Here is a 13759-nt window from a genome sequence, read left to right on the forward strand (position 1 = left end):
TCAAAGGCCCTGGCATGCCAGCCAAAACCATGCTCTGGGTTGCTCAACCACGCTCCAGAGGTTTGAACTCGTGTGTCCATCGACCACGAGTCCCCCACGCGCGATACGATCACACTCTCAACGCGCGCGTTGTGCCAAGCCCTCGCTCTCCTCTCTCCCCCTCTAGTGTCTTCTACAGCATGTGCTAATGCCGCCCCGTTCTGCCAATGCATGGCCTTGCACGCGCATGCATCCCCGCTCTTTCTCCCACTTCCTTTGGTCGTAGACCACACCCACGAGCATCGCAGACTCGCCCGTGCCCCCTCTCGTAGCCTCCATCGCCTCTATGGCCAGCTCCGGTGGTCACGCCCACAGTGGACCATGGACTGGCTATATAAAGGCTTCCCGAGCCCTCTCTTTCCCTCCGACCCCTCTCCCCACCTCCTAATCGAGCGGCGGCAACCCCATTTCCTCCGCCACGCTTCCTGAGATCGATCGCCTCGGGTGACTGACGATCTCGATGTAGAGAGTCCCTCCGGCTTCGTTTCTCCTTCCTCTATACCCCCTCACTCCTCTGATGCATTCCCACGCCTCTCCCTTGTGTTTGGCTGTCGGAACCGTTGACTTCGAGCTCCTCCATAGCTCCTCCACCGCGAGCTCCTCATCTAGGCGACTCCGGCCACGTCAGCAGCTCCCTCGACCTCCACGTGAATAGCAGCGACCTCCCGAGCCCATCCCTGCATCCGCCATTCCTCGTGGTGCCTAGGAGCGTCGTCGGTGAACACGGCCACCACCCGTGCTACAGGTTGACGAAGACACCATGGGGGACCATGCGTAGGCCTCCCATCTCTCTCTCACCTCCCCCTCTCTCGCGCGGCTTGGCCCCACCGCCCGGGTTTGAACCCTGACGGGAGTGTGTGCTTGGCTCGCTCGGGCCTGATTCGCTAGCTGGGCCGGCTCGGCTAGCCACAGCTGGCCCAAAAGGCACACATCCTTTTCCCTGTTATTTTTCTAAGGTATTCCAAAAATTCTACAAAAAATAATAATGGTCCAAAATAAAAAATTCCACCTTCTAAATTCTTGTAATATCCTAGGTTATATAATGATGCCACTTGTGCAATTTTTGAAGAAAATTTTATACACTGTTCATATTTAAAACCTTGTTTTAAATAATAAAAGTCCATGTTTAAATGCTTTTCACCACTTTTCGTATTTCAAAACCAGATATTAGAAATTTTGCAGCACTAATAGTCACCCTAGTATTTTACAAAATTGAGTTAACATTGTTCTCAGCGTTATAGTTTCCCTGTTTTGTTGTGGTCTTATTTTTGCCTGTTATTATTGTGAAAATATATTGCGTTGTTGATGAAGGAGTTGGGCCAGAAGACTTTGAATACCCTGCAGACTTTGTTGAGTGAGGCAAGCAACCCCTTGACAATGTATGGAAACCTTTTTTGTGCATGTCATATGGCACATTACTTCGTTGCATTTGAATCTTGTTCAATCGGTGACCACCTAGTGGGTTTTCTCCCATAATTCCTCGTTGATACTTGCACTGAGCATGACCCTACCTTCCTATGAGGGTTGTGCGGGTGGGAAGTACTTAGGATGTTATGTAGTTGCTATGCAAATGGGATGGGATTATGCATGGTATTGGAAACAATGATGTTTTCAAAGACTTTTCGAAAACCCCGTTGGGTGCCACTAATGCCCGAGGGAGATTGTGTCGAGCTACATGACCACTTGAGAAATAAATGGTGTACATAGGCAAGTGAGTGTGTCATTTTCGAAAACGGATTGTTTTAAGTTGCGGCGGTTACTCTAACCTTACATCTAGGACCACGATACCCATTATGGGACGGGGCTTTGTTGATTACTGTGGTCGGTACTAGCTAATAGCTCGCATTAATAGTGGTGGGAGTGATGTAGTCACTCTCGATATGGGGTCGCGCCAGAAAGGACGACCATGGGATGTTTTCACAAACACCGAGCACACCGTCGTGTGCCCTCATGGATGATACTTGTGATGTACACCACGAGGGATGACACCAACGAGTGGACTCTTTGTTAGTATCATCATGGGAAAGGAATTGTTCGGGTACTTACGTTGGGTATGGAAAATACTGCAAGTCGTGGATTGACAAGGATGTTACACGAGTCTTGTGGGTAAAGTGTACATCCTCTACAAAGTGTAAAACTTTTCGAATAGCCACGTCCATGGTCAAGGATAGTTGGATGACCCCTCTTGGGTTGTGTCCATTGTTACAAAACTATGTGTGTGGGTGTGAGAAATATGATATTTGAGCTAAGTCGAATGACTTGACATGATGATGGAACATGAGATGTTCTACCCCTATTTACATTGATATTTGTAACTTGTTCATATGGATATCGGTTACCTGAAGATGCATGCCTTCATAAGATATTGATCATGTCAGTGTACTTAAAATTAGGTTTATGCAACTTACCTACTAGTGATATATCATGCATTGTTATTACCTCGTTCCTAACATAGGTTGCTTGCGAGTACATTCAAAGTACTCATTGGCTTTCCACTAGTTATTTAATTGGCCATGCATGGAAGAACATGCATATGATGAAGAGTTCTTTGGGGACGAACATGCAAACTAGGGTGCTTCCCAGTTAGAATTCCTGTAGGGTCAAGGCAAATGGCATGGGTTCATGCTTTCTTTCAAGATTTCTATTGCTAGTTGTGTTTGATGTTTGTCCTCTTGGCCCTGTCTATGTAATACTTGGTCGTAATGGTCTTTATTTGTATCAGACGGTATGTGTGGATGTAAGACTCTTGTTATTTAGCTTATGTGTGTTCAGTGAGCCTTGATCTCACTACAACAAAACAGACTTTATGTAACACAATCACGTAAGAGATTGAAAAATGTGTGACAAGGGAAATTACTGTAACACTTCATTTTGTGTCCAACGACAGGCAGTAACACCTACTGTGTAAGGCCTAAAAATGTGTTGTAGTGATATAATTATAGTAACATATAAATATGTGTTGGTCAGATGTGTTACATAGATTTTTTCATGGTAACATACAAATATGTGTTAGTGAAATGTGTTACTGCTACCTCTTGAGCTTGCGTTGGTTTTTCCCTTCAAGAGGAAAGGGTGATGCAGCACAGTAGAGATAAGTATTTCCCTTAGTTTGAGAACCAAGGTAACAATCCAATAGGAGTATCAAGATGAGGCACCAATGTACCTGCACAAAAACAAACAAACTTGCACCCAACGCGAAAAAGGGGTTGTCAATCCCTTCACAATTATTTGCAAGGTGAGATCTGAAGGTGAAAAGTGCAACAAAGTAATTTTGTAGATCTGAATATAGGATATGAAGTAGACCCAGGGGCCATAGTGTTCACTAGAGGCTTCTCTCATGATAGCAAGTATTATGGTGGGTGAACGAATTACTGTCGAGCAATTGATAGAATCGCGCAAAGTCATGACGATATCTAAGGCAATGATCATACATATAGGCATCACGTCCGATACAAGTAGACCGATACTTTCTGCATCTACTACTATTACTCCACATATCGACCGCTATCCAGCATGCATCTAGTGTATTGAGTTCATGACGAACAGAGTAACGCCTTAAACCAAGATGACATGATGTAGAGGGATAAATTCATGCAATATGATATGAACCCCATCTTTTTACCCTTGATGGCAACAACATGATGCGTGCCTCGCTACCCTTTCTGTCACTGGGTGAGGACATCGCACGGTATGAACCCAAAACCAAGCACTTCTCCCATTGGAATAATTATAGATCAAGTTGGCCAAACGAAACCCATAACTCGAAGAGAATTACAAGGATACGAAATCATGCATATAAGAGATCAGAGGAGACTCAAATAATAATCATAAATAATCTTATCATAAATCCACAATTCATCGGATCTCGACAAACACACCGCAAAAGAAAGTTACATCGAATAGATCTCCATGAAGATCATGGAGAACTTTTTATTGAAGATCCAAGAGAGAGAAGAAGCCATTTAGCTACTAGCTATGGACCTGAAGGTCTGTGGTGAACTACTCACGCGTCATCAGAGAGGCAATGGTGTTGATGAAGAAGCCCTCCGTGTCTGAATCCCCCTCCGGCAGGGCACCAGAACGGTCCCCAGATGGGATCTTGCGGAGACAGAAGCTTGCGGCGGCGGAAAAGTATTTTCGTGGCTCTATTCTTTGCTTTCGGGATTTTAGAGAATTTATATGTGAAAGAGGTAGGGCAAAGTAGGCACGTGGGGCCCACAAGCCTGCCAGGCGCGCCCCCCTAGGGAGCGCCTAGGGGGTTGTGACCTCCCACGAGGTCTCTTGCCTTGGTTCTCAAGTCCCCTACGTATCTTCTGTTGTGGAAAAAAATCACCCCGCGGGTTTTATTCCGTTTGGACTCCGTTTAATATTCTTCTCTGAAAAACGTCAAAAACACCGAAAAAATATAAACTAGCACTTGACTCTGAGTTAATAGGTTAGTCCCAAAAAAGATATAAAATAGCATATTCATGCATATAAAACATCCAAAGTTGACAAGATTATAGCATGAAACCATAAAAAATTATAGATACGTTGGAGACATGAAAACAATAATACTTCAAGCATACTAGCTAAGTGATCATGAACTTTTGAAATAACAAGGCCAAAGGAAGTTATCCCTACAAAATCATATAGTGTGGCTATGATCCATCATCCCCACACAACGAGTTTAAGTCATGCACAACCCCGGTATTGTCCAAGTAATTTTTTTCGCAATCTTAATTTCTCAAACTTTTTTTACTCTCACGCAATACATGAGCGTGAGCCATGGATATAACACTATAGGTGGAATAGAGTGTGGTGGAGGTTGTGAGGCAAAAAGGAGGAGATGGTCACATCGACTCGGCGTATCAATGGGCTATGGAGATGCCCATCAATATATATCAATGTGAATGAGTAGGGATTGCCATGCAACGGATGCACTAGAGCTATAAGTGTGTGAAAGCTCAAAAAAGAAAACTAGTGGGTGTGCACCCAACTTGCTTGCTCATGAAGAGCTAGGGCAATTTTGAGGAAGCCCATCATTGGAATATACAAGCCAAGTTATATAATGAAAATTCCCACTAGTATGTGAAAGTGACAAGTGCTATTTTGAAGCACACGTGTGGAAAAAGATAGTAGCATTGTCCCTTCTCTCTTTTTCTCTCATTTTTTTGTTCGGGCTCTTTGGCCTCTGTTCTTTTTCATTTCATTTTTTTGGTGGGCATCTTTGTCCTCTCTTTTTTTCCTCACATGGGACAATGCTCTAATAATGATGATCATCACACTTTTATTTACTTACAACTCAATACTTAGAACAATAATGACTCTATATGAAATGCCTCCGGTAGTGTACCGGGATGTGCAACGATCTAGCTTAGCGTATGACGTTGAAACATCTCGCTAGCTATCTTATGATCATGTAATGGCAATATGAAAGTGATGGCACATGTCATGAGACGGAACGGTGGAAGTTGCATGGCAATATATCTCGGAATGGCTATGCAAATGCCATAGTAGGTAGGTATAGTGGTTGTTTTGAGGAAGGTATATGGTGGGTTTGTGCACCGACGAAAGTTACGCGGCACTAGAGAGGCTAGCAGTGGTGGAAGGTGAGGGTGCATCTATACCATGGACTCACATTAGTCATGAAGAACTCATATACTTATTGCGAAAGTTTTATTAGTAATCGAAACAAAGTGCTAAACGCATACTCCTAGGGGAAGGGTTGGTAGGTGTTAACCACCGCACGATCCTGACCGCCACACAAAGGATGACAATCAATAAATCAATTATGCTCCGACTTCCTAACATAACGGTTCACCATACGTGCATGCTACAAGAATCACTAACCTCAACACAAGTATTTCTAGATTCACAACACCCTACTAACACGACTCTAATATTACCATATCCATATCTCAAAACTAATTGTGAGGAATCAAACTTCTCTTACTAATCAATGCACTTGAATATGAAAGTTTTTATTATATCCTCTTTGGATGCCTATCATCTTTAGGACTAATTTCATAGCACACGCCAATTACCAAGTTACTTAGAGAGAGCACTCTCAAAATGGTATAAGTGAAGATCGAGAGTTTTTATTTCTACAAAATATGACACCGTCGTGCTCTACAAAGATTTAAGTGAAGCACTAGAGCAAAATTATCTAGCTCAAAAGATATAAGTGAAGCACATGCGAGCTAAATTGCCTAACTCAAAAGATATAAGTGAAGCTCATTGAGTATTCTAACAATTTCACGATGAGCGCATGTCCCTCTCAAAAAGGTGTGAATCAAGGATGATTGTGACAAAACAAAAAGCAAAGACTCCTATAATACACGACGCTCCAAGCAAAACACATATCATGTGGTGAATAAAAATATAGCTCCAAGTAACGTTACCGATGGATTGAAGACGAAAGAGGGGATGCCTCCCGGGGCATCACCAAACTTAGGCTTTTTGGTTTCCTTGGATTTGGCTTGGGATGTCTTGGGTATCACCAAGCTTAAGCTCTTTCCACTCTTTATTCCATTGTCCATAAGAGCATCATCCAAAACTTGAAAACTTCACAACACAAAACTTAAACTGAAACTTGTGATCATTAGCATAAGAAAACAAACCACCAACTTTTTAGGTACTCTAGTAAACTTGATTTCCATTTATATTTATGTTATATTACTGTATTATCACTTCTCCATGGCTTGTACCCCCCGATTCTAACCATAGTTTCATCAAAATAAGTAATCAACACAACAAAAACAGAATCTATCAAAAACAGACCAATCTGTATATTTAGTATACCTCTGCTATCCCAAAAATTCTGAACAATTATGACAATTAGGGGAATTTTAATATCAATCAGTAGCAAAAAGAATCAACTCAAAATATCTTTCTGGATAGGAACTAAAAATAATTTCGGGAGCACAAAGTTTCTGCCTTTTTTTAGCATGATTAAACAACTATCACCAAAACTAATCATAAAGGTTCTACTTGGCACAAACACTAATTAAAACATAAAAAACAATAATAACAGAATCATGATGGTGTGGAATCAACAAAACAGAAAGTAAAAAGCAAAAATAAATCTATTTATTGGGTTGCCTCCCAACAAGCGCTATCCTTTAACGCCCTTTTAGCTAGGCATTGATAATTCAATGATGCTCACACAAAAGACAAGAATTGAAGCACAACGAGAGCATCATAAAGCATGTGAAAATCACATCTAAGTCTAACATACTTCCTATGCATAGGCATTTTGTGAGCAAACAATTTATGAGAACAAGAATTAACTAGCATAGGAGGGCAAAACAAGCATAACTTCAAAACGTTCAACACATAGAGAGGAAGCTTGCTATTATTGCAATATGTAAAAGCATATGTTACTCTTTCATAGTAATTTTCAGTAACATCATGAAGGAATCTTACAATATAACTATCGCACAAAGCATTCTTTTCATGATCAATTATAGCATAAGGGTCATCACCAAAACTTGGGAAACAAAAAATATCATCTTCATCAGGCATAGCATCCCCAAGCTTGTGGTTTTGCATATCATTAGCATCATAGATATTCAGAGAATTCATACTAACAACATGGCAATCATGTTTTTCATTCAAGCAGATATCATGAACCACTTTATAATTTTCTTATTTCAACACTTCATCAGAATTTTCAGATTCATGATTTTCAAACAAAACTCCATAGAGATAGTCGAGTGCACTCAACTCACTAGCAAATTGTTCATCATAATTTGGTATTTTGAAAAGATTAGCAAGTGGATGAGGATCCATATCAATAGATTTCTAGCAAGCGAAGATGCAAGCAAATAGAAGGCACATGGCAACACAAGCAAACATAGCAATAAAAGGCGAACAGAAGAAGAACGAAAAAGGCAAATATTTTTTTAATTTTTGTTTTTTAGAAGTGGGGGAGAGGAAAACGAGAGGCAAAAGGCAAATAATGTAAATGCAAGAGATGAGTTTGCGATAGTTACTTGGATATGCTTCACTTTGAATACTCCCCGGAAACGGCGCCAGAAATCCTTCTTGCTACCTTTTGAGCTTGCGTTGGTTTTTCCTTTGAAGAGGAAAGGGTGATGCAGCACAGTAGCGATAAGTATTTCCCTCAGTTTGAGAACCAAGGTATCAATCGAGTAGGAGTATCAAGATGAGGCACCAATGTACGTGCGCAAAAACAAACAAACTTCCACCCAACGTGAAAAAGGGGTTGTCAATCCCTTCACGATTATTTACAAGGTGAGATCTGAAGGTGAAAAGTGCAACAAAGTAATTTTGTAGATCTGAATATAGGATGTGAAGTAGACCCGGGGCCATAGTGTTCACTAGAGGCTTCTCTCATGATAGCAAGTATTACGGTGGGTGAACGAATTACTGTCGACCAATTGATAGAATCACGCAAAGTCATGACGATATCTAAGGCAATGATCATACATATAGGCATCACGTCCGAGACAAGTAGACCTATACTTTCAGCATCTACTACTATTACTCCACACATCGACCGCTATCCAGCATGCATCTAGTGTATTGAGTTCATAACAAACAAAGTAACGCCTTAAGCAAGATAACATGATGTAGAGGGATAAATTCATGCAATATGATATAAACCCCATCTTTTTACCCTTGATGGCAACAACATGATGCGTGCTTCGCTACCCTTTCTATCACTGGGTGAGGACACCGCACGGTATGAACCCAAAACCAATCACTTCTCCCATTGCAAGAATTATAGATCAAGTTGGCCAAACGAAACCCATAACTCGAAAAGAATTACAAGGATACAAAATCATGCATATAGGAGATCAGAGGAGACTCAAATAATATTCATAGATAATCTGATCATAAATCCACAATTCATCAGATCTCGACAAACACACCTCATAAGAAAGTTACATCGAATAGATCTCCATGAAGATCATGGAGAACTTTGTATTGAAGATCCAAGAGAGAGAAGAAGCCATCTAGCTACTAGCTATGGACCCGAAGGTCTGTGGTGAGCTACTCACGCATCATCGGAGAGGCAATGGTGTTGATGAAGAAGCCCTCCGTGTCCAAATCCCCCTCCGGCAGGGCACCAAAATGGTCATCAGATGGGATCTTGCGGAGACAGAAGCTTGCGGCGGCGGAAAAGTATTTTCGTGTCTCCCTTCTTTGGTTTGGGATTTTAGAGAATTTATAGGCAAAAGAGGTAGGGCAAAGGAGGCACGTGGGGCCCACAAGCCTGCCAGGCGCCCCCCCTAGGGCGCGCCTAAGGGGCTTGTGACCTCCCACGAGGTCTCCTTCCTTGTTTCTCAAGTCCCGTGCGTATCTTCTGTTATGGAAAAAATCACCCCACAAGTTTTATTTCATTTGAACTTCGTTTAATATTCTTCTCTGAAAAAGGTCAAAAACACGGAAAAAACAGAAACTTGCACTTGGCACTGAGTTAATAGGTTAGTCCCAAAAAAGATATAAAATAGCATATTCATGCATATAAAACATCCAAAGTTGACAAGATAATAGCATTAAACCATAAAAAATTATAGATACGTTGGAGACGTATCCATTACAATTAATAATACATAATCATGGGTGATGCATAGTTTAACACTCTATTATAAGGGGAACTTGAAAATTTGTCGAGCGGCGGTCGAGTGAAATCATCATAGCGAGGTGCCGACGACGACTATGAGAGGACAACCTCACTGAAGTAGGCCTCGGGAAGGCTTGTAGTCCAGGAGGCCAGAAGAAGCATCAGGATTTCGCCTGCGGTGGAGATCGAGCGATGGCGGTAGCCAATCGAAGGTGGAGAAGACAAAAACCATGTCATTGATTTGTAGCGGCTGACCCCATTCCTTCAAGAGGGATGAAGAGGGCGACGAGGCGGATCTACAGTGCTCGCGGTGGTCTCTTGCCACAATGACGATGAACGGACACCTCGACGACCTTCTCTAGAGCACGAGCTCGAGAGGCCTAAGAGAGAGGACGTGTGAGGAGTGGATAGTGCTTCCTGAGACAAGGCTGCTGTCGCAAGGGATAAGGCTGAGGCGGTCCAGACTAACAACAATGCCTGATACAGCGGGTGGTGGCGATTCCTTCTAGCCAGAATGCTTGTACGTACGCACACGTACACATGATCTAGAATGCTTGTACACATGATCTAGAATGCTTGTACGCGCATGTACATAGGATCTAGCGGAAGCACATCGATTTTTATTGGAAGTTGGCTCGTGCACCTAGCAAATGGAGTGGGTCAAATACACACGCAGAACTACATAGCCGCTGCACAACACCCGCACGACACGACCAAGCATGAAGTCCTGCTCCTAGCCGATGTGGCCGTGCTTGACGTTATCGCGCGTCTTGTTGAATTCGCCGATGGTCGCGCGATCCACCAAACACCTGAGCAACGGCGTCTCGCGGGATTCGCGAGGTCTCTCTCTCAGTGGCAAAGCCAGCTATCTGGCAAGGCTTGGCAGCTTCCACACCTAACATTTAAGCAAAATGTGCTAGTACACCTACTTGCTAGACATCCATCTCATACTACAAGTACATAGCTGGTGGTGATGATGATTTAAACCTCCACCGAAGAAAAAATTGAGTACATGCAGGATAATCCAATACGTTACTTAAATTTGGATATTAGTTGTATTTGCAGAACACAAAGTGCTATATATATAATAGTCTAGAGAGTTTTTGGACATTTGCATTTTGCATGCTTTTCTCCTTTATAAGCTCCGCCACACCTGGAAATTATTTCTACATTCGCCACTGCTCGCTCTCCTTCTCCTGACGGCCATAACAGGAGGAAGGGGAAGTCACACGCCTCACCAGACAGGGAGCTGCAGTGTCTGGTTCTCCGCGTGAGTTTCTGTCTTGTGGCGCCCTCCACCAAACAATGCAGTTGTGCCTTCCTCTAACATCTTTGCTCGTGTGTCCCAAGGCTCCTCTTCTACTATTCTTCTCCAAGCTCTGCATAGTTTCTTCTCCATCACCTACACCTGCTACATCTATAACTTGAAAATTGACTAGAACTAATCTCTGAATCTCGCTCTTCTCTTATTACTGTGAACGTTTGCTGGAAATGGAGATAATAGTAGTTAAATTTCTATGAGACAATTTGTGAGTTACTAGCGAACTTGATCTGATGCATGAGATGTGTTTGATGGCTGAATCCTCTATTCTATGCTAGTGTTTATTTGCCTGTTTGATTAACTATAAAATCACCAAAAAGACACGTTGAATCACAAACACAAAGGTTAGTTCACAACAACAAAGAATAAAATGTTGAATCAGGCAATCAGCCATCCAGGTTTAATTTCAAACTTACGTACACTTAGTTTATCAGATAGTAAATCTAACATAATACTTCAACCAAAATGTATCTATTTCCAATGACAATCTGTCAACTGTCATAGATGAAACTTAAGTCCACTGGAATTTTCTGACATGTTCCAAGCTTCATTTTGAAAAGCAAAAACAATGCAAATATATAAAAGCCTGCTAAAAGAACATATTGCTTCATCCATCAGTTAGAACAATCCTTCTAATCTCCACTTGCAAAATTTCCTAAAAAGGAAGATTTAATGAAGTGCATGAGAAAAAGTTGATAAAAAGTGAAAAGAGTCAGGTTAAATTCAATAGATATATGGACACTTGGCTCTTTACCGTAGCACATGACAAAGTTAAAATTAAAAAAGAAAACTAAAAGTTGGGTTTATATGTTAAGTGGAAGACCACATTCTTTAGAATTTTCTAAGACTGTACGCTCAGCCAACGATCTGCAAGGATATACAATGGTTCTTAGTGTCGAGCAAACTCAGGTTTGAGTACAGGTAAAACTACAGTGTATATATAATCATCAAAATTGCTGCTCGAACAGAAAAATGCGTTTATATGATCTACCTCCACTCTTCTTCATCGTTCAAAGCATTATCAATAGCATCCACAGTTGTTCCCTCAATATAGGATGTTACCCAATGTTGATCTTTCCTTTTCTTTTAAACATATCCGTGAGGTGAGAAACATAGAATGCCTCAGCGTCTACGTCTTGTGTGCATTCATCATTTCCAGTGTCACATCTATCTCTATTGTAGTTCATTCTGCATCATCACTGACCAACATGGGTTCAGTTCCTCTTCTAGATAAAACACTTGATCGGCTTGGTTAGGCAAAATAAAAGGTTTATGTTCAATCGTATCTCCTTTTGTGCATCAAATGTGAGAAGTTAACAAGTGTGTAGGTATAGTTGTCCTTTTTATACTTCCTTTTTCACAAACATCAACCCATTCACACTAAAATAAATCCATCGAAAATTGTCTTAAACAGACTTTGTCTTTATTGCAACAACAGAAGATAGATTGTTCCGATGGACTAGCAGTAGTAGTTTACTTCTACAAGGATCCTAGTTAGAACTTAAAAGAGAAGCACATCAACAAGCTATGAAGCTACGACTCTCAAACGTGATCAGGCTCTCGGTTCGATGTCCAGGTTTTTAAAACCTACTACTAATAGATACTCCAATCAGTAGATAGACAAATTGTAATGAAACACAGAGTAAACAGCAACTAGAAATATAATAGAAATTAGCAAGCACAACATCCAGATATATGCAATTAGCTATCAGCAGCTCCAATCGGACAATGAAGACAACGTGAACAACAGCTCCAATCTGACAATGAAGACAACGTGAACAGCAGCATCATTCATCAGATACACTAATAATCTCTAGTTTCTTTCCCTAATCCCTCTAATTCTAGTAGTTCACAAATTTCACATGTTGACATATCACATAAAGATTCTTCTATCCAATAGAAGAATTGGTAAACGGAGAGGAGAAGAGAGATTTCGTATTACCAGCATCCTGGTCAGGAGCGGAGGGAGATGACCGTTAGTCTTCCTGCTTGGTTAGTCGTCCTGTAAGGAGTCTGGAGAGGAGGGAGGCCAACAGCGGGATGGCTGGAGTAGATGGACCTGCTCCAGCTCGAAGCTAGAGACCAAGCAGCAACGATGGCATGCCCTCGACGACTGGGGTCGCTGGACCAACGTGCAGTAGTGGTGCCGCGGTCATACGGGGAGGCGCCGATGTGTTGGTACTGGGCTCCTTGTTGCGCGGGGCGGCATGGCCGTGCCGGTCAAGGGCGGCGGCGGAAGGGGCGGTTGGCCAGATGTTGGAAGCGGCCGTCGAAGGGGGATAATGGAGGATTTCCACGGTTTTGGAACAGAGCCCTAATTTATGCACATTATTTTTTACTAAATTATTTAGCAGCAATTTAAAATAAATCTAACGATTGGATTCTCTGGAAACACCTAATCAACAGTTTCTACGAGGTTCAAGCGTTTTTATTGTTTTCTTTAAAAAAAAATTCATGATTGCGTGGATGGTCCATGGAGCTAAGTCAACTTCCCACGTCATCGATTCTTGTTTTTCTAATCCAACATTTGGTCCATGTACTTGAAAAAACTATGGTACAATGTAATGGTGGGGTGGTTGCGATGTCCCATACCCGCATTCGATGTGTGTCTCCTGTTCATGTACTCGGTTGATCGATGTAAAGTCAACTGGTTAATATCATGGGCAGAATTATAATTGTTCTCTTTAACCAACCATCAAGATTATAGATTTTCTTTTACTGGTCCGACTACAAGTATGGTCAATAGTTTAAACTGTGGGTACTGATGGTATCCCCTCCCCTTATTCTCTTTCGGCATAGAAGTGAAAGGAAGGAGGATGCTAGAT

General features: G+C 41.8%; 1 long non-coding RNA gene across 3 annotated transcripts; it reads right to left on the reverse strand.

Annotated features, from left to right (window-relative positions):
• Positions 1 to 10633: 10633 nt before the first annotated feature.
• LOC123426036 lies at positions 10634 to 13219 on the reverse strand. 3 transcript variants are annotated; one of them, XR_006621991.1, is made up of 2 exons: positions 12877 to 13219; positions 10634 to 11098 (listed from the first exon to the last, which is right to left on the reverse strand). It is a non-coding gene; the product is annotated as an uncharacterized LOC123426036 (long non-coding RNA). The 3 variants fall into 3 exon arrangements; XR_006621992.1 differs by having other exon boundaries at positions 10634 to 11589; XR_006621993.1 differs by lacking the exon at positions 12877 to 13219 and adding an exon at positions 11926 to 12870 and having other exon boundaries at positions 10634 to 11589.
• Between the last annotated feature and the right edge of the window lie 540 nt (positions 13220 to 13759).

The sequence above is a fragment of the Hordeum vulgare genome, chromosome 2H, assembly GCF_904849725.1.
Source record: "Hordeum vulgare subsp. vulgare chromosome 2H, MorexV3_pseudomolecules_assembly, whole genome shotgun sequence".
Classification (NCBI taxonomy): Eukaryota; Viridiplantae; Streptophyta; class Magnoliopsida; order Poales; family Poaceae; genus Hordeum; species Hordeum vulgare.